The 20,465-nt window shown below is 35.0% G+C and overlaps 1 protein-coding gene across 1 annotated transcript in view; it reads left to right on the plus strand.

Moving 5' to 3' along the window:
- Positions 1-310: 310 nt before the first annotated feature.
- Positions 311-20,465, plus strand: part of LOC118577112 (BEN domain-containing protein 5) — a 1,024,598-nt gene continuing 1,004,443 nt past the window's right edge. Inside the window, exon 1 of the mRNA XM_036177158.1 lies at positions 311-430. The gene's annotated coding sequence lies outside the window, so the exon portion shown is untranslated. The remainder of the gene's footprint in view (positions 431-20,465) is intronic.

Raw genomic sequence — 20,465 nt, forward strand, 5'->3', positions numbered from 1 at the left:
TTTCTAACTAAAAAACTGTAGTTTGTGATTCCTAAGTTTTGGAGGCATTCTACAGTCTTCATAACCCAATTTTGTTTGTAGCCCAAAGGATCTAGATCATAAAGGCCAGGGAGAGATTGTTTACTACAACCTGAACTAGCTGAAAGTCTTCCTTACTTTGGACTGCATTCAGATTGGTAGCATTAAGACTAAGAATGTTTACACCTACCAGTGCCAAAAGAAGATTGGTGCTAGTATCAGAGCTCATAATAATGTTAGATGCATGAACTATTATTAAAATACAGTTCTCTTATGTTTTGTCATAGGTAACCTTGGCCGGGTTGAGCAAGTCTGTGAGTTTGAGTATGATCTGTTCATTAGGCCGGATACCTGCAATCCTCGCTTCCGAGTCTGGTTCAACTTTACTGTTGAAAATGTGAAAGAATCACAGGTGAGGGAAATGGCGGCTATCTAGCGTGGTCTTTAAAAAAGAACATTGTTTTCTTTAACAAGTGTTAAAACTTTGACTGTAGTAGGTTATATTGCTCTATATCTACAACAAGGATAGATTTTCGCTTCAAGAGATAGTGAGGAATAGGTAAAGAATTCCTCATAGGAATTCATTAATGCAAATTTATATCTAAGAAAAAGCATGTTGTTACTGATTATATCCTTATGTGTGAAGCTTCCTTGTGGAACACCATAAGGAAACATTGGAAGTGCCTTGTTGCTCTCTGTACCTAATATAATATTACATCATCTTTGCAAAGATCCAGAAAAACACTTCTCATGGGCCTCATCTCAGAAAAAGTGCTTCTCTTATTCAATAGGATATGCATATTTTTAAGGTTGCATGATTCTTATAACTGAGTATCTCACCTAAAGTTTATGTGCCTGTGAACTCAGACTGTTTTACAGCACTGTCTAATGATTTTGGGAAACTTTAGGTTTTCTGTGTCATGTTTAAAGTTTACAAATATATTAATCTGCTTTTTAAATCTTAATTTCTTTAGCTTTACTTTCTAATTGCCAATGATTTGTAATCCTTTTGAAAACTTGTTTGGCATGAGAGAATATTGATGCAAATAGAGCAATAACATACATATGCTAGTAAATACTAGCAAAGTCTAATTCTAAGAAATATTGCCATTCTATTCCATTCATACAGCTACAAACAGACTACACAAACTTTGCACGCATGGTGGTTTTATGGTTCTTTTAGCATATGGAAGCCTGGCCATGAAAAGTTCCACCCTGTTTTCCCTAGGATTGTCTTTATCTATGACACCAGGGGGAAAGTGAGGAGCTTGTTTGGTTTGTACTCTTTTACTCTGAGTCAGTCAATGCTGTGCGAATCTCTGTCCTTTGGAGTTACAACTTGATTCATGTTTCAGACCCTGGCAGTGTCTGGGTTTCAAGGACTCATGGACTCTTCCTTGACACTGTGCTGTTTCTGGTATCCTGGTTTCAGCAGAAGAGGGAGGGACAGCCACTAAACTTTTCAACTAGTTGTCCTAATTCTCTACAGTAGCACTGACACAGCACTGGGGAACATGCCATCTTCACTAAAGTTTAAAGGCTAACTGGTGGGAACTGAGTATAGGAAAGATATTTGTATACTACTTAATATTCCCTTCAATTTCCATGAAGACTGTCTGTATACAGCTTATATTAATAAGCAAAGGAGTAGGGGATATGCTGGTTAGAAATGTGAAGGAAATTACTTCCTTCAGTTATACACACTGTTGGGAAAGTGCCTTGTGCATTTCAAATATTTTTTGCTTGCTCTTCTAGTTTGCTTCTAGGAATGTCTGTTTTATCGTTTGAAATATTAGAACTGTAGTGTTCTAAGTTTCATGCTGTATATTTAAATATATAGCCTTTATGGTAATCTTTTCTAGCAAATAAATAATTGAGCAGCATGCGTATGTTCTAAAGAGTTATTTTAATAAGAGAATTGGGTATGTTTTGTGAACACTTATTTTTAAAGTTGTCATAGCTGATATTTACTCTATCTCTCTGGGTTCTAAGTAACATAAGCAATACTATCTTATGCTTGTTACAACCCAAAACCTTAGCTATGCTCATCTAATTTTCTGAGCCTTATGCTTCATTCATCATCTTCTGTGGCCACTGTCTCATCAACTGTAACCACATTATAAAGTTATGGAAATCTGTCTCAAGAAGGCTTCAAGATTGACTAGAAAGATATAGTAGATATCCCTAGCTCACAGGATATTTGTTTTCATGGTTGCCTACACGAAGAGAATGGTTTTGCTATTAAGTTTGACTTGTAAGATCTGCTTTTATAATGTCTCTTCCTGTAATCTTTTCCCGTATCTCTCCAATTTCCGTTAAAATGGGAGCTACACAAATGTAATCTCATCAAGAACCTTATTTAGTGCTTGGTACTAGCAGACAAGAAAATATTAGTCATTACAGCCAGGCTTCATTAAATAAATGTTAAAAATCAAAGGATCAAACGTACTGTACATGCAGGACTAGCTCTAGGGTTATTTTCCTTGATATTTTTAGGAAGAGATAAAAGTTTGGAACATATGCTGCTGTATCACAGGATTGATATATTAGCCCTCCAAAGGTAGTTGCTAAATAGTACATTTGCAATAGTTGATGGAAACTAAATGTCCTAGTATCTTTATGAAAAAGTAATTTTCTCTCTGAAAAACTGATATTAAATATTCTGATGTAGAAATGTATTATTGATGCAGAAGAACACTTGTGTGAGGTAAAAGCAAATTTTTCTATTTAAATACTTATGTTAAAATTTTATCCAATAAGAGAAAATAAAATGTTATGCCTGGGCTATTTAAGCTATTCTCATTCATGCATATTTTTTTATATCCTAAATTTATCTTTCCCTTTCCTGATTACAAAAGCAGCCAATGCTAAATGTAATAAATAAACATAGAATATAGATAGTTCTTAAAAGCAGAAAAATGAAACAAGCACACACACATACACTCATACTACCCTCACATATACACCCAAACACCCCTATCATTTTCCCTAGTTTGAAGTAGATAATACTAAGTTGGGATATTTTCTCTATACTTATTTATTTTGGATTATAATTAATTTGTGTTGTAAATATGCTACAATATCTTTCTTTTAAGAACATAAACATCATTGCAATTATTTTATATCATTAAATTCTTGCAAACATGGCAAATGCCTGTTTACTATATATATATGTATATCATACTTACTGTGGAATATAAAGATCATTGTCTATTATGTATTATTGTAAATGGTACTGTTGGAAACATCTTAATTCAGGAAATACTTTTACAACATCATCTTTAGGAGAAATTTGAAGGGAAACTATTGAAAAACGGATGTGCATATATTAGAGAGCCAATGCATGCTGTTTAAAGTTTATGCTTTGCTTTCGTGTTAGTATAGAATGAGGTGTCTTTCTTTGATTTTCTTTATTTGAATTGCCTTGTTTACTCAGATATTCACATATCCAGAGTGATTGTTTATTTTCTTCACTTTGAGACTTCACACAGATAAATAGTTTATGATGAAGTGTCCCAGGTCTTTAGTCATAAAAAATTAATTGCATTCTAGTTCATTTTTAAAAAATATTTGGCTCCTTTTCTTCTATTTATGAATCCTATTTTATCTGGGAATACCAACAGATTTTCTATAGATACAGAAAGAAGAATAAGGTCTAGTGTCAGCCTTCGGTAAGAGAACAAAGACCCTGTCTCTCAAAGCAAAATTATTTTATTAAAACTGTTGACGTTTTTAATACACATAGAGCTGATGGTTTTTTCAGGTTTACTTTAAAGCTTTGTTAAGGAAGGCATAATGTAGTGATGGCAATTTAGCCATACCACACAGACATGACTCTTTGGAAGTACCTACTGAATGATTCAGATTATCAGTGCTATAGCCTGAGTATCTCTGAAACCTGTATCTTAATCATGGCACACCTAGGAGTGAAGCTATTCACTTACTCTTTTGTAGGGATCTCTAGTTTTGGGGTTCCCATGTTCCAAATTGGTGTTTATTATGTTCTATTTCAACTCGTTGACTTTTGTAACTGAATAGGTATGGGGGCAGTTATTTCTTAATAGTCATAAGGTGGCCTTTATGTGTTGTAATGGTGGGACTGTAATAGCCTCTATTTTAGGACTTGTTAGTTTTTTGAACTATTTTTGATCATTGTCTTGGAGTCTTAGCTTGTGTGTATACAGCTTTTCACACAGCCTAATGACCCAGTGTAATCCTCTACAGATTTATGGAACATTTTTTTTTTGGCAGTGTTTCTATTCTAATATTCTGTTCTGTAATTCTAGCTCTACAATCTTAAATTCATTCTATATTCTTCTAAATTATGTTTCTTCAGCCATATGCTGTGAAAATCCCTTATTTTTTCATCATAGTTTAGGATATGTGTTCTGATTGGAAATGTTATGGATCATAGGTCTTACTATACTTCTTTCTTTTTTCTCAGGTTTCAGTCTTGCGTTGCTGGTAACAGTTAAAAATAACTGTTCATTAATATTATAAAAGGGGAAGATATATTTACTACCAGATACTCTGTTATGGCTGAGACTATATCATGGGTTCTATTTTAACAATATGTACCACAAAGTTAAAGGAGGATGAAGAAAGTTCAGGATACATTCACGAGTTCTAAGGAAGAGAGTTTATTAAAGGGATGATAGGTGAGGGGTTGGGAAAATTCAATGTAAAAGGGCATTGAATATTGGTCACTTAAAATTACCATATCATCCAAAATTGGCCATTTTTGAAACAAAAATAAACTACAATAATTACTACTAAAAACCCAGCATAAACTTTAACTCTACTTTGTTAGGAACTGTGATAATGTTGTAAGAGTTGTGGAGTTAGATTATGAAGTTTAGTAAATTGTAAAAAGCTGCTTATTAGAACAGAATGGATTAATGCTGATGGGATTACAGTTATTGTAGTTATTGTTAATATCAAGGTATAAGGTATACACATGAGAGTCACTAGCTGGAATAAAATGGAGTAGAGCTTTCATGGGGAAAAAGGGTGTCAGTGGCCAGTTTGTTGGGGCAAATGACCTAAATATATACTTGCCAAATTATAGTGAGTTTGAGCAGTATTTATTGAAAAATTAAGAAGAATAAGATAAAAGGTTACTATCAACAATGAGAGGCATTGGAGGAACAATCTGATGGATTGAGATCGGAAGCAGTATTCACATAAGTAAAGTCTTAACAGTACAAAGATCTCACAAAATTAACATGTTCCAAAACAATTCCAATAAGAATTCCTTTCTAATATTTAATAGAATTTCATGAACTAATTATAAAATTAATGTATAAAGATAAAACACCAAGAATATCTCAGCCAAATTTAAAGGAAAACAATGAATTTCATATTTGTTTGCTAATGGAACTGATATTTCTACTAACTTTTAAAATAGCAGTTGTAATTTATACCATAACATGGCATAAAAAGGGAGAAGTCTAAATGAACAGTAGAGAAATCAGAAACAAAGCTATTTATATGAATTATGTTATGACAATAATTGCCTTATAAATAGTAGAAATAGCAGGATGTATGTATAGAAAATACTTATAATATTTTTAAAACTTTTATAGGTGGATTAAAGACTTAACTATCACAACAAATTGAAAATTTAAACTGTGAAGATATCAATAGGGCCTGCCTTACCATCAGTTTGTGGAAAGCAAACAATAACCTTGGAAATAGCCTGGGCTGTTTAGGGGTTTCCATGGGGTCCCATTGGCCACCAACTTAATACCTATTTCTGGCACCTAGAGATTCCATTTGGTAGTGAGAAAGGTCTAGTTTGGGGCTTTGTCTCTCCTGTTATTTGACATAGCTACCAAAAAGCTTTGTATTAGGTTTCCATATGTCCTCTAAAATGGTCCTTAGTTTTAGCTATCCCTCCCTATATTACAGTGGTTCTCAACCTTCCTAATGCTGTGACACTTTAATACATGTTGTGGTGATCCCCAACTAAAAATGTATTTTATTGCTACTTCATAATTATAATTTTGCTACTGTTATGAATTATAATGTAAATATATGATATGCAGGTATATATATATATATTTTTTTTTCCCAAAGGGGTCATGACCCACAAGTTGAGAACCACTACTGTATCCCCTTTCACCACCAACACTGCCCTGCTTCTCCCATTCCAATTGCCCCATACATCCATAACTGTCTATTCTATTTCCCCTTTCTAGGTAGATCCCCACCCTGTCCCTTACTCTATTCATAAACTCTGTGGTTATATGGATTGCAGCCTGTTTTTTGAAAACTTAACAGCTAACATCTACATAAATGAATACATACCATGTTTGTCTTTTTGGGTCAGGGTTACCTCGTTCAGGATGGTGTTTTTCTAGCTCCATCCATTTTCCTATTAATTTCATAATTTTTAACAGTTGAGTAATATTGCATTGTATAAATGTACCACATTTTCTTTATCCATTCATCTGTTGATAGACATCTGGATTATGTTCTATTATCAGGATAAATAATAAGTAGTAATAAGTAAAAACTAAGTTTTTTTTTTAAAATAAAATCCTACAGTTTATTTGATTAAGTCTTGTTGCAGGTGTTTCTTTTCAACAGTTGTGAATTGATGTGCTATAAATAATTGTGTACTGTTTGGTTGTGTTCATGAATATAATGTTTATTTCACTAGGCTAAATACCTGGGAGCAAGATTTCTTGGTCCTATGGTGACTATTAAACTTCATAATAATTTGCAAACTACTTTTCAGTGTTGTTATATCAGTTTGCATTTCCTTCAGCAATAAAGGAGAGAGTCCCAATTGTTGCACAACCCTGTCACCTCTTATCATTGTCAGTGGTTTCCAACCCCTGCCACTTTGATACTGTAACTGTATCTCACCATGCAATTACTTTGAATTTCCCTAGTGACTAATAATTCGGTGCTTATTTGCTGTGCTGTAATACCAGTTCAAAGATTTTTATTAGATTTTTAAGTGAAATTGTTTAGTAGTTTCAGTTTATGAGTGTTATACATGTTGACTGTACAATATGCTCTTTTTATATCTCTTTGGTGATATAAATGGAAGTTTTAAGGAAAATTAATGCTAATTTTCCACTTTAGTATATGACATGGCACGTTATATTCTGTATCTGATGACTTGATTTCACTTCTAGTAACATATTTGTGAATTTGACATTTTTTACATAGGCAATTATGTCACACAGGAATAGGGATCAGTCATATTTGCAGGAAAATTTTCTTTATATATTCCAGTAGGGAGGATATCTAGCACAATGTTGAATCGAAGAAATGTGAGCTAGTATGGTTTTTGGTTTCAATCATGGATTGAGTTACTGATTTTTATATCATTGATATTATTTTTTTGCTTTGGGTTTGTAAGTTGTTGTTTTGCATGTGGATGTGTATGTGGTGTGTCTGTATATACATCTGCAGATATGTGTGTGTGTGTGTGTGTGTGTGTGTGTGTGTGTGTGCAAATATATCTGTGCTGATATGTGTGCATGTGTGTTTTGATGACCAAAGTCAAAACTGGGAGCTTTTATTAATTACTGACTACTTTACTGAGGCAGTGCTTCTCACCGATCCAGTTTCTGTCTGTCTCACGAGCAGGTTTGCCTTGAGGAACTCTTGTCTCTGCCTTCCAAGTTCTGAGATTACAGGTGGTTGCCATATTTAGCACACACAGCTTTGTCATGGGTTATGGGGATCTAAACTCCAATTCTGATGTTGTGCAGTAAAAGCTTAATGCACTGAGCAATATACCTTGTCCAGCATTTGTGGTTTTGATTAGATTGCAGGCAATCTCTCTTACTCTTAATTTGTGGTTATTTTCAGCAATAGAGGATGTTGTGTTTTGGCAAATGTCATTGGACTTTAAAAAAAACCATATGTTATTTCAAATGACAGCATTTATTTTAAAAGGCCAAGTTGTGTTTAATCCACAGGTAGCACTCCTGTGGACTTTAAACACATGTCTTCAGAGTTTAAGCAGCTTCTAAGATGGTTCTGAGTCTTTGGACCCCTGAAAGCAATGCTCACAAATCCATGAGTGTTGACCTAACATTGTTGTAGGCCTGGCACTGAAGTCATCAGAAGCAGGCTTAGGTTCTGCAAGGGTGCACCTGTAAACTCAGCTGAGGAGTACCAGTCTTCTAGGGTCCATTAGAATGATTCTTGGCCTTGCCTCTGCTAGAGCAAATTCTGATGCTTAATATGCTTCAGCAGTAGGCTGGTCTGAACCTGGTCAGGCTTGGAATCTGTATGCACAGTTTCTTTCCTGGCACTGAGTTGACAGTTTGTGTGCAGGCTACATTATAATCCCAGCATTTGGAAGGCAGAGGCAGGATCTCTGTAATTTCAAGTGCAGTTTTTTTCTACCTAGCAAGTTCTAAGCTAACCAGGGATAGGGAGATGCTATATCCCCCATACCTCCTCCCAGCTTTCTCAGACCCTCAAAACATTTGTGTGCAAATGGGCCATCTTAAAGGCTGAAACTATGGGTATGGCTTGAAGACTAGTTGGCCTGGTGCTAGAGGCATATCAGACTTGGAGCCTCTGGATTCAGTCTGATGGTGGGACATTCCTGGAGACCAAGTGTGAGTCTGAGATCTGGAGTTTAAATTGTGGAATACTGCCCACTAAGGAGGCTTGGAGGCTCAGACTCTAGGTGCCATCCTGGAGTCTGAGAATGTGTGACTCTTTTGGCATGAGTTTGACTTGTCAGATACAGAATTGCATCTTAGACCATGTCACTTATTCCCTGCTCAATGTTTTTTTCCAAGTATGGGGTAAAACTGTGTTGCTGGATTCAGGGAGGGCCATGTGATATGGATGCTGTCTGACCTTTGGCTTCTCACCAGTTCATTTTCCTCTTATTTTTCAACTGGTTTCCTTAGTTATTGGGAAGGTATTTTTTCTCATGGATAATTGTTCAATCAGAAATCCTCCTGCAAGCATGATGTGATAAATCTCCTCAAAAATATGATATTGTACATTTATCATCACCTGGAAAAATTGTATTTAGAGTAACATGGTGATTATTTGTTGCTGAAAATATCGTGTGGCAAATAAGTCTTTACAACATTCTCATTTATTTAATTAAGTCATTAATCTAAACAATAATACTGTGAAGTAAATATTACTATTGGGTAAGAAAAATGAGTCTCATAAAGGCTAAGTAATTAGCTAAAAGCCAGGAACCAGGAACTATGTCAACTTGCTGTTCTTCTAGTGCAGCATGTATATGTAGCCTGTTAGCTATTCTCTCTATGTCCCCTAGTACCTTCATATGCCTCATGCTGAAACATTTATATCTCTCCTTCATCTCTTCTTCTGATGAAATACCTGCGGTTCATTAATGATAAATACTTCACCCAGTGTCATACTCTATGACATATATGGCAGAGCTGACCTTACAGACCAGGCCTCTTGACTTCCATGCCTGTCTTCTGCCCTTCTGGTAATTTATGCATGGATTTACATTTTAGCTGTATTTCTTTTTCTTATTTTTGTTTAACATTCCATAAATATTTGTGACTTTGCTAATTCTTATCTCTCAGGTCCCATGTGTAGATTTTTGATAGATTATTTTCATTTCAACTTTCAGTGTATCACAGTGTAGCCTATTGTATATAATAAGAATAGATAGTAATAAAATTTCCTAAGTTGTTTTTATGATATGCAAAATAAGGTATTATTCTAATGTAATTTTTTTACTACTTAGAATAAAAAAATCTGACTTGATGAAATTCCTCTTTAATATATACCTACATTACATTTTTGCTGTATGTAATTAAAAATACTAGTGTGTGAATGTACAGGTCAACTGAAAACCAAACATGGAAGCAGTTTTGCTTCCTTTTTATTTTTCCCTTTTTGATCAATTTAAAATGTTTAATCTGTAAGAAGTAATACTTACTTGGTAATCCAACAACATTTATTTATTATGTCATGTTTTAAAGGCATGTCTGGATAACGGATGGCTGTGTTTGGCTCAAGACATTTAACTTACTACTGTGTGTGATATATATTGGTTTCTTATTTAAACATTCTCCTAATTGAGTGTTGCTAATTGATTGCCTTCACTGCGCTTCTCTTTTATGGAATTTAGCTTCAGGTAGTGGAGGCTTAGGCAGCATCAAGTTAAGGGAGATAGAGTCAGTCTGTTCTTCAATTTCAAATTAAATACTGATTGTTGTGACTTTTTTTAATACTGAGTACTTAAGAAAACATGTATTAATTTGAGAGGAAGTACTAACTTTTTACTTCTAACTTAATAAATAATTATTTTTATTTGCTTTTTTGTTGTTTGCTTGTTTGTTGTTCTGAGACAGGATCTCTCTATATAGCCCTGGCCATCTGGAACTCACTATGTAGACCAGGCTGACCTTCAACTCAGAGATTGGCCTGTTTCTGCTTTCTCAGTTCTGGGTGAAAGGTGTATACCACTATGTTCAGAAGTATTTGCTTTTTAATTAGCACACAAAATAATAGTTTTTCATTGTGGCAATTCATACATGCCTTATTCTTAATTAGTTTTCTCACATCTTCTTCTTCCCCCCACCCCTCTCCCCACTCTTGTTCCGTTTCCTCACTGGTCCCTTTTCCACTTCCCACCCTTACCCCCTTCCCTTTTAAACCTTTTGTATTTTCATGGTCACCTTTATAGTTTCCTGGCTCACTCCCATATGAGTATGTGCATATAAAAATAAAAGCTAGAATTTACATACAAAGGAGTACATGTGATATTTGGCCAAGTATGGATTAAAGAAGTACTAATGAGACTCTTAATTCAAATAAGGCACTGAAAATATAGTGACAAGAAAGATGTTCCTATACTTCATAGTGCTTATGGTTTGATGGGAAAACAGGAGAATAAACAAATGAACAAACAATATATTACTTTCACTTAACATTAAGCTTTACAAGGTGAGTGTACCATGTCATTAAATGGTAATTATAATTATCATAGTAAGAAGGTAAGAAATATTATTCACATCTTACAGGTGCAGTCAGTTTCAACTGATTTTTTAACAGCAGAGAACATTGTTGAGATGTTTATTAAATAAAAACAAATAAATAATTGTATATTTTTTAGTAATTGTATATTGATGAAAATGTAGCATAGCTAGAGAGATAGTTTCCTTTATTGTGTAGGAATAAAAGTATTAGATACATTTTTGACACATAGGGAACATGAGTTCTATCATTGAAGGGGAACCAAGTATGTGGAATATTATAGTGCAATATAAAATGTTAAATTTATACTCAAAATACAGCCAAATTATTATTGAAGTTCAATATATTTAGTTGGAGTGAAGGGTTTCAGAAGGAGCTCATTAGTTGACTTGGAACTTAAAGCTATTCCTGATGAGGAGAAAAATAATGATAGTCAAATAAATATCACAAGCCTTTTAGGATAGCCTAATTCTTCAAATCAGTAGTAAGGTAAAGGGTAAAACAAAACATGTAATGGTCCCAATTTATGTCATACAAATATAGCTTTGTATTTTCATAAAGATTATAAACTTAGCCTTAGAAAACTCATATTTCACCATCCATTGTGTTTCAAAATCAATACTAAAGTATATGATATAATAATAATTGCTTACTTGTGAGGAAAATTAAGATGAGCATCACAATGAGAAATTCCTTACTGGAAATTTTACTGTCTGTGGTTTTTAACTGCTTAACAATTGGAAAAAACCCCACCAAATTTAGATTAGAAACTTATTGTGACATAAACTTCTAAATATTTCTGTTGCAATATAAATAAAACACAGATGTAGAAAGTGAAAAAGATCGTTATGCAAATGAAACTGTGGGTACTAGAAACAGAACATCTTAGGCTAGAGGAACTGTAAGCTATGGGGTTTTGGCTGATCTACTGCCAAAGGAATGAGAGATTGATATTTAAATTTCATGCAAAATTTCTTGGTTAGTATAAGTCTTGCTTTGGCAGAACAAAGCAATAAAATCCTGAGAAAAGATACTGAACCTTTTGTGGGCTTTGATTTGCTAAATATATGGGTAAAGCTCTGGGTCTAACCAGATTTCTGGTCAGAGCTCTTATGTTCTCTTGTGATCTAGAATAGCCCAAAGTACTTGGGTGTGGCCTACTTTGTGTTAATCTTTGTATTTCAGCTAGCTTTCTCACAGTATTCTGTGGAATGACAGACTAAATGCTGATGATTTAAACACAAGTTTTTCTATAATCCATCCTCATAATTGCCTGCCATAAACTTTGATATCAATAGTGAACAGAAACTTTTGCTCTAGTTTGTACCATCTAATTTCAGCCTTTATCACACCAGTCACTATCTATCCATTTAACCACACAGACTGGAAATTTGGAGTTCATCTTTGCTGATTCATTAATTGCCATTTCTTGCTTTCTCCTGTGTGGAAAGTCCTTCTGTGTTTCTCACTTTGATTCTCTGCCATGTCCTTCTCTCCCTGGGTCCTGGAACCCTGACTAGGGACAGTGAAAGAATGAGGAAGAGATAGACATACAGATGCACTTACAGTAAAGCTGGGCGAGGTTGGATTCTGCTGATGCAGCAGTGATGTGGAACTGCAGGGTGGTTTTAGGTACAGCCCAGCAAGAAGGGCTAGTTTAGCCTTCCAAGGTCTCTGTAGTCTGGCAGACTAAGGCTGTCAGCATCCTGGAGGAGGAAGCTTCAGGTGCTAGTCTTTGCACATACTGGTTAGTTGTTCATAAACACTCAGATTCAGACTCCTGAGGAAAACTTGGCCATTTTTACATGGGTCCAAGGCATCAGAGTCCTGGACATGGCTGTGCCCATGTCATTAGTACACACTCACTCAGGGCTTACTCTGCTCCCTATACTTCTCACAGATCCTTCTTTGATATGAGTAAAATGTCTTCTTTTCTGGGTAGTTTTACTTGCCTCCATGCTGTGCAACTGTTGACGCTTACTCAGCATGGTTGCCACATGCTGTTGTAATTGGTGGCTTATTGTCACTCCCTGAATTTTGAGCTTCTTTATTTTAGATATTAAGACTTGAATGACTTCTTATTTAAGTTTCTGTAGAATGAAGCTTAATTGAAGGATTGAATGAGCTTGTTCTGTTGTATTATATACACATATGATCATATCTATTATTATTTACTATTATTATCTTAGTTTTTTCAACATGTTAAAAATATGTTGGTAAAATAAATTTTACCCTTTATCTTTTCAGTAATTCCATGAGACTGATTCCTTTTAGACATCAGGTCCTAATTTTGGGGTGATAACCAGATGTGCACTCCAGCTGATGCAATTCTTTAGCCAGTGACTTTACTGATTGACTTTGTGCCTGGTCTCCAAAGCCTGGCCATAAACAACTTCTTTTATTGTGTTTTTTTCTTTCCTTGAGCCAGGATCTTAGCATATACCCTTGGTGGGCTTGGAATTGGTGTTTCTCCCATCTGACCTCACAGTCATGATTGCCTTGTCTCACCTTCCATGAACTTGAATTGCAGACATGTACCACCTGCCCAGATTATTTCTCCCTTTTCAATTGAAATTCACATTAGTGCTGAATTATGTTTTTGTTGTTATTGTTGCTTTAGTACTTGTGAAGGTGAGGGTTTTTTTTGTTTTTTGTTTTTTGTTTTTTTGTTTTGTTTTTTTGTTTTTTTTTTAAGAATAAAGAGGATGACAATTAGTGGCAATCTAAAACAAACACCAAGTAAAGATTTTACAGATGCGGGAAGGGAGGGAGAGGGAGGGATGAAGAGCTAGAGAGAGGGAAAGGGGAGAGAGAGAGAGAGAGAGAGAGAGAGAGAGAGAGAGAGAGAGAAAGAGAATGAGAGAATGTATATGTATGTTAATTTGTATGTGTATGTATAGGTGGCTGTGGAGAGGCCAGATAGAACATTAGGTGTCTTATTTTATCACATCTTATTCCTTTGAGACAAGTTTCCTTACTGAACCTAAAGTTAGACTGGTAGCCATCAATCCACAGAGATCATTCTGTCACAATAGAAATCAATGTACTCCTCAACATATAAAATATTTTCCTATATCTTTCTGTTGTTAAGGCAAAAGTGCTAGATGTCTGTAGCTGAAAGTTTTCCTGTGTCCTAGCTGGCCAGTGGTCAGAACAAATCTCTCCCATTTGCATCCCCCAAGTAAACACACAGAGGCTAATATTAATTACAAATTGTATGGCCACTTACTGACTAGCTCTTACACTTAAATTAACTCATAATTTTTTTATCTATGGTTAGCCATGTGGCTTGGTACCTTTTCTCAGTTCTACTTTGTCATCTTGCTTCCTCTGTGTCTGGCTGGCGACTCCTGACTCAGCCTTCCTCTTCCCAGAATTCTCCTTGTCTGCTTCCTCTGCCTATACTCTCTAACTGGCTACTGTCCAGTCAGCATTTTATTAAACCAGTGTACAAGGGCATTTTCCTACAGTATTTCCCCTTTTCTGTTTATTCAAAAGGAAAGGTTTTAACTTTAACATAGTAAAATTACATATAATAGAACAGTTATCAAGCAAGAATTACAGTTACAGTATCTAGTCTATTTATATTTGGCAAAATTAAATAAAATATTCTACATCTGTCCTATATTTGTGAGTCTAAAGTTCATATCTAGTACATCTTTTATCATAACCAAGGAAAATTATAATTATAACTATCTACTCTTCAAGTGTGTCAAAGATGCCAGAAGGATATAATATTACCTAAGTAAACAGGAAATGCATTGTAAGCAACTTCCAAAATTTCTGGAAATTACAGAGACAGCTGCCTGCCTGGACAGTCACCCGAAGTTCCTCTGTAATGATGGGTATCCTTCTTCAGCCTATGGTAATGGCCATACAATTTGTAATTAATATAAGCCTCCATGTGTTTACTTGGGGGACGTGAGTGGGAGAGATTTGTCCTGAGTGCTGGCTGGCTGGGACACAGCTACAGATGTCCCCCTCCACAATGTAGTTGACATATTTTCTTTCTTCCTTCTATTATGTACAAATAAAACCATAACAAACACGTGTAAAACAAAGGTAAAACTCAAAGGAGGCAGGTGTGGTGTCATATGCCTTTAATCTCAGCATTCTGGAGTCAAGGCAGGTGTATCTTTGTGAATTTGATGTCATCTGTTTTACACAGTGAGTTCTAAGCCATAGTGAGACTCAGTCTAAAAAAATAGACTCTTAACGGCAAAATGGTAAATCATCTAGGAGCCTTCTTATTGGTTAAGGCAGAATCTCTCACTGAATCTCCTAATTTGACTAGTCAGTCTGTTCAGCAATCTGCAGGGATTTCCTGTTTCTGCCTTCCCAGTACTGGGATTATAGATGTATGCAGGGCCTGCCCATTTATGTGAGTCCTAAGGATCCAAACCCAGGTCTTTATGCTTATACAGCAAAAACTTTATCAACTGTGCCAGCTCCCAGTCCCAGAAATATCTAATCTTGAAAGATTAAAAGAAAATGAGTAGATGGCACATATTAGAATTATTTGACATGAATTTAGAAGCAGCTGTCACAAAATATTTTAATAAGCTATTATAGGCATAGAAAAATGGGAAAAGTTCCATTAAAGAAAGATAATATAAAGAGGAACCATACATAAAATTTAAAATTTGAAAATTCAATAAATGACATAAAATTCGGCAGTACCACTGACCTAAAAGGGTCACTCAGTATTTACTGAAGATATAATACAGAAAGAGAAAGGCAAGACATTATTAATATCTGGAATAAAGTAGGCCATCCTATTATAGACCCTGAAGATATCAAGAAGACAGCAAAGGTAAGAAATGAAGGTCTCTACCTAAATAATTTGGCAGCTTAATTGAAATAGAGTAAGTCCTTGAAAAGCGTCTCATGGAACATGACATACAATGAGACTGCGTTTGTAATTATTAAGAAATAGGACTTGTAGTAAAAGAAAATATTCCATTAAAAGAAAACCCTCAGACCCCAATTCTTTCACTGGAGAATTCTATCAAAGGATTCAAGAAAATTAACACGCATTTTTTTTTTCTGTCTTAGTCTGCTTGGGTACTGTAACAAAATGCCATAGACTGGATAGTTGAAACACTGCTATGCAAATTGCTAGGCTGAGAGCAGGATAGCAGCAAGCATGTATTCCGATGAGGGATTCCCCTTAGCTGTCTTCTCCCAGTGTTATCACATGGAGAAAAGACATAGCAGGCTTTCAGATGTGTACTTTTCAGTTGTCCTAATTCCAACATGAAAGCTCTACTCTCATAACTCTTTCTCTCTGTCTCATATATATACACAAGGGTGTATGTGTGTGTGTCAATTTTAGGAAGGAATGTCATTTCCTTCCTCAGAGACAGCCTCACTCATTGACTTTTGACTAATTAATTAGTCTAGACTGGCTTGTTAGAAAGCCCCAGAGACCCTGCTCTCTTCATCTCCCCAGGTTTGTGTGCCACTAATACACAACATGGGTTCTGGGGTTGAAACTCAGATCTCCATGCTTAAGAGAGTTTGTCCTATACTGACAAAATTTCATTAACCTCTAATGATCTTCTTCTGCTCTGGTTTGGATCATAGGTGTCAGACAACTTCTTATGGTTAGAGACTTGGTCCCCGGCTTGATTGCTTTTGCGATTGTTTGGACCTTTAAAATGTGTGGCATAATGGAAGACTTTTAAGGCAGTATGGGTGTTCCTTTAATGGGCTAGTGGGGAATCTAGCACCTTAAATCCAGTCCCATTTTTCTTTCCTTCTTTTCCTTGCCGAGTTGAGGTGAGTAGTTTTATTTTTTTTCTCATGATTCTATATGCTGTGTCACCACAGCAACAAGGCCAATTGACTATGGACCAAAATCTCTAAGATTTTGATGTAAAAAGAACCTTCTCTAATTAAAAGTTGATTATCCCAAGCATTTATTACAATATAATGGATATCTGACTAACACACCTTCCAAAGGCCTCTTCTTCAAATATCATTACATAGGGACAATCATCTGAAAATTAAGGCTTTTATATTTTAATTTTCAGATGATGGGTAAAGAGAATGATTCAGCTAATAGCTAACATGCTTGATTGAGAAAATATGATAAACACTGATTTGCTGTAGGGTTGATCTATAGCTGATGGAATTATCTGGAGTGATATAATTATATAAACAAACAAACAAAACAAAACAAACAAACAAATAAATAAATAAATGAGAGTGCAGAAGTCATTAGAAGCATACCATTGAAGGGGATGTTGAGACCCTTGCCAATCATGTCCTCTTTGTTTCTAAGCTATTGAATTAATAGCTTTGTCCCACCATGTATTTCTTGCCTGGATGTTGTATTTCACCATCAGCCTAGAGAGACAGCTCAAACAACCATGAACAGAAAACCCTGAATTCATGAGTCAAACAATCTTTTCTTCTTACAATTTGATTATCTCATACATTTTGTCTCATGATGAGAAGCTGACATACTAGCCTATCTCTTCTAAAAATGATAAGAAGGAAACACTTTCTACTTCCTTATTTACTCAGTGTTATGAAACAAAAAAAGGGAATGAACAGAGTACAATCAAGATTAAGTGAAAGTATAGAGAAATATAATATGGATCCAAAATTATTTCAACAAAGAATATTCAACAAAATGTAAAAAAGACTTATACATCAAGAAATAATTGGGCCTTTTTCCAGTGATGCAAACCTGGTTTAGTATTTGCAAATTCAAGTAATCCATCAAATAAACAGATTAAAAATGAATTTATTGTCTATAAGTAATAAATCATGAAGATGGGAACAGAGATGTGGTATGTTCTGCCTATGTTAGATACTGGATTTAAATATTTGAGTTACTAAGCTATAAAAATGTTGTTTTTACTTTAAAATGTTGCAAGAGAAAGAAAGACTAGATAGAGAATAATTTGACTATGGTGCACACATGAGAGAGAGCTCACATGAACACAAAAGTCAATTTTTGGAAATGTCAGGAATGCTTCTTAAACTTTGATTATTGAACTTGGTCCAGAAGGGTGAATAATAGATGCTTAAGTCTGTTTTCTGTTGCTATAACAGAATGCCTAAAATAGATTATTTATAATAAAATGGCTTTATTTTGGCTCATGTTTCTAGAGTCTTGAACATTAAAATCAAGTGGTCATATCCTTTAAGGGTTTCAGAATGCATTTACTCATGGCAGAAAGCAGAAGGGTAATCAGATGCATACAAAAACAAAACAAAACAAACACAAGATTCTTGCCTTGTTCATAACTGGAGTGCATTGTATCAAACCTGTAGCAATTCCTCATATGTGGGAGAAAGTTATTATCATCCCATTTTGTCTGTGGCCCTCATGACCTGAACACTTCCTGCTATGCTTATTTCCTCACACTGCCGCACTGACAAGCTTCGGCATTAATTTTACTGAGTATAACTATAGTAGGTGGTACTCTAATCAAAGAAGAAAGTGGTATTGTAAGGAGATAGAAAATTAAAAGACAGCAGTAAGAGTCAGAATATAATATATAATCACTCAATATGCAATTCCCTCTCTCTGCCTGGGACTCATAATCACAGGTGTGATACTACTACACTTAGGCATCATTAATTTTTTGTGATCACTTTAATTTCTCAGCATAAATACCTTTGCTGTTATTATTATTAATGAGAAAAATTAATATTACACAGTGGAATGAATATGAGCACTAACTATAGCTAGTCAGGTTTGACATAGATTTTCAAATTTGTTGCAACAGTTTTAATTTAACATCTCTATCTATAGAATGTGTTTGTATATAGGATTTACCTAGAGATGTCATAAATAAGACAGTTCATATAAATACCTGTATCTATTTTTGGTACATAGACTGTGTTTCACATGTAATCGTTCTTAAAATGTGTTTTCAAACTATTTTCATTCTTAATGAGAATAATTTGAAGTAATAATGTAATGTAAATACAAAACAGTCCTGCAATCATACCTCAGTGTGCACTTGAATTTTCAGAGGAATGTGAGCAAACTATAGTGTTTCAAGTGCAGAAAGTATAAAGCAATTTTGACCATTCAAAGGCTTAAGATTATTGTTAGCTAAAAATCAACTGAAACCTTGCTTAAATAGAAGCCCTTTCAATGCCATATGGCTTACATTTATATCAACATCAGGGTTATGTTTCTATAATATTTAAGACCATATATACTGTTATAAAAATTTTTGTCTATAAAGTCTGGATTATCCACTAAAGAGTTATGAAAGCAAATTGGGTCATAAATTGAGAACTTCTTATTGACTTCTGAATGAAAATAGCATTATTGCCAGAGTCCAGCTCTGACCTTTTGAAGGGTTCTTGTGTGGGAGGAGAGAGGAATGAGGAAGTATTAAATGGAAATATAGACCTAGATGACAAGAAAGACAGACACAGGATAGCTTCTGGAGGGCCCTGTGTCAGTACCCAGTCATTGAGTTTAATCATGATGGGCTTTTTATACATCGGCAAGGGGATGAGCAGAAGACCTACCCCTTTCAAGATCGAGGTATAAAGTACCAATAAGTGTAGACCCTTCAAAACACCTTGTGACCACATTCTTGGACAAATCATCACATTACGCAGCCCTGATGGGCAAAGCAAGCTCAGACTTTCTGACCTTGAATAAGGCCTTACTAGAGACCCTCTGTGAGTCCCCATACATTATCTTAATGAAAAAAAAAAAAAAAGTTGAGTCCAGATGAATTAGTACATTAGCTGACAACAGATTTAAGTTTCAGAAACACTGACATACAAGTTTCCCTTTGACAAATTGTCCATGTGATCTTGGGGAAACTATTTAATCTCTAGGATCTGTTTCCTCATCTATAAATAGAAATAGTAATCCTTAGCATGCTCATCCTCAGGAGTCTTATGCAAATAAATGAGATGCAGAACACAGAAGCATTTTGTAAACCAGCAATGCTATAGTTGCACAGTATTAATTTTTCTGGCAAAGTTCATGCCTAACTTTCAGTAAAGCAAGCAAGGAAGGAAGGAAGGAAGGAAGGAAGGAAGGAAGGAAGGAAGGAAAGAAGGAAGGAAGGAAGAAAGAAAATTAAAAGAAAGAACCAAAACAAAACATAGGTTCTTATCTGGCTCTGTTGCTATGATAGGAATTGGTGTATGTGGATATTCTTTTCTTTTCTTTCCTCTTAAAAATATCTTCATTTCTTAAATATAAGAAATTAGGTGGTCTTCTCAACTGGGAGTACTCAGTGGAAAGTGGATACCCCATAAAGGATTTTTTTTTCTCCAAATCTCACATTCTTCCTTCCTGTGAAGAGTGTAATTGAAGATTAAGTCTCATTGTTTATTTACTTTTAAGACCCACCCTTGGATAGCACAAGTAAAATGCTGATTCTTAGCCTTTTGTTTTGGGTGACACAGGGACTAACTGTGTAGACTTAATGTTATATTCTGGGATCTTCAATATTTTATTTAAAAGTGTTTTCAATGACTATGACAAAAAGCTCCTGGAA

This window comes from Onychomys torridus, chromosome 2, assembly GCF_903995425.1.
Source record: "Onychomys torridus chromosome 2, mOncTor1.1, whole genome shotgun sequence".
NCBI lineage: Eukaryota > Metazoa > Chordata > Mammalia > Rodentia > Cricetidae > Onychomys > Onychomys torridus.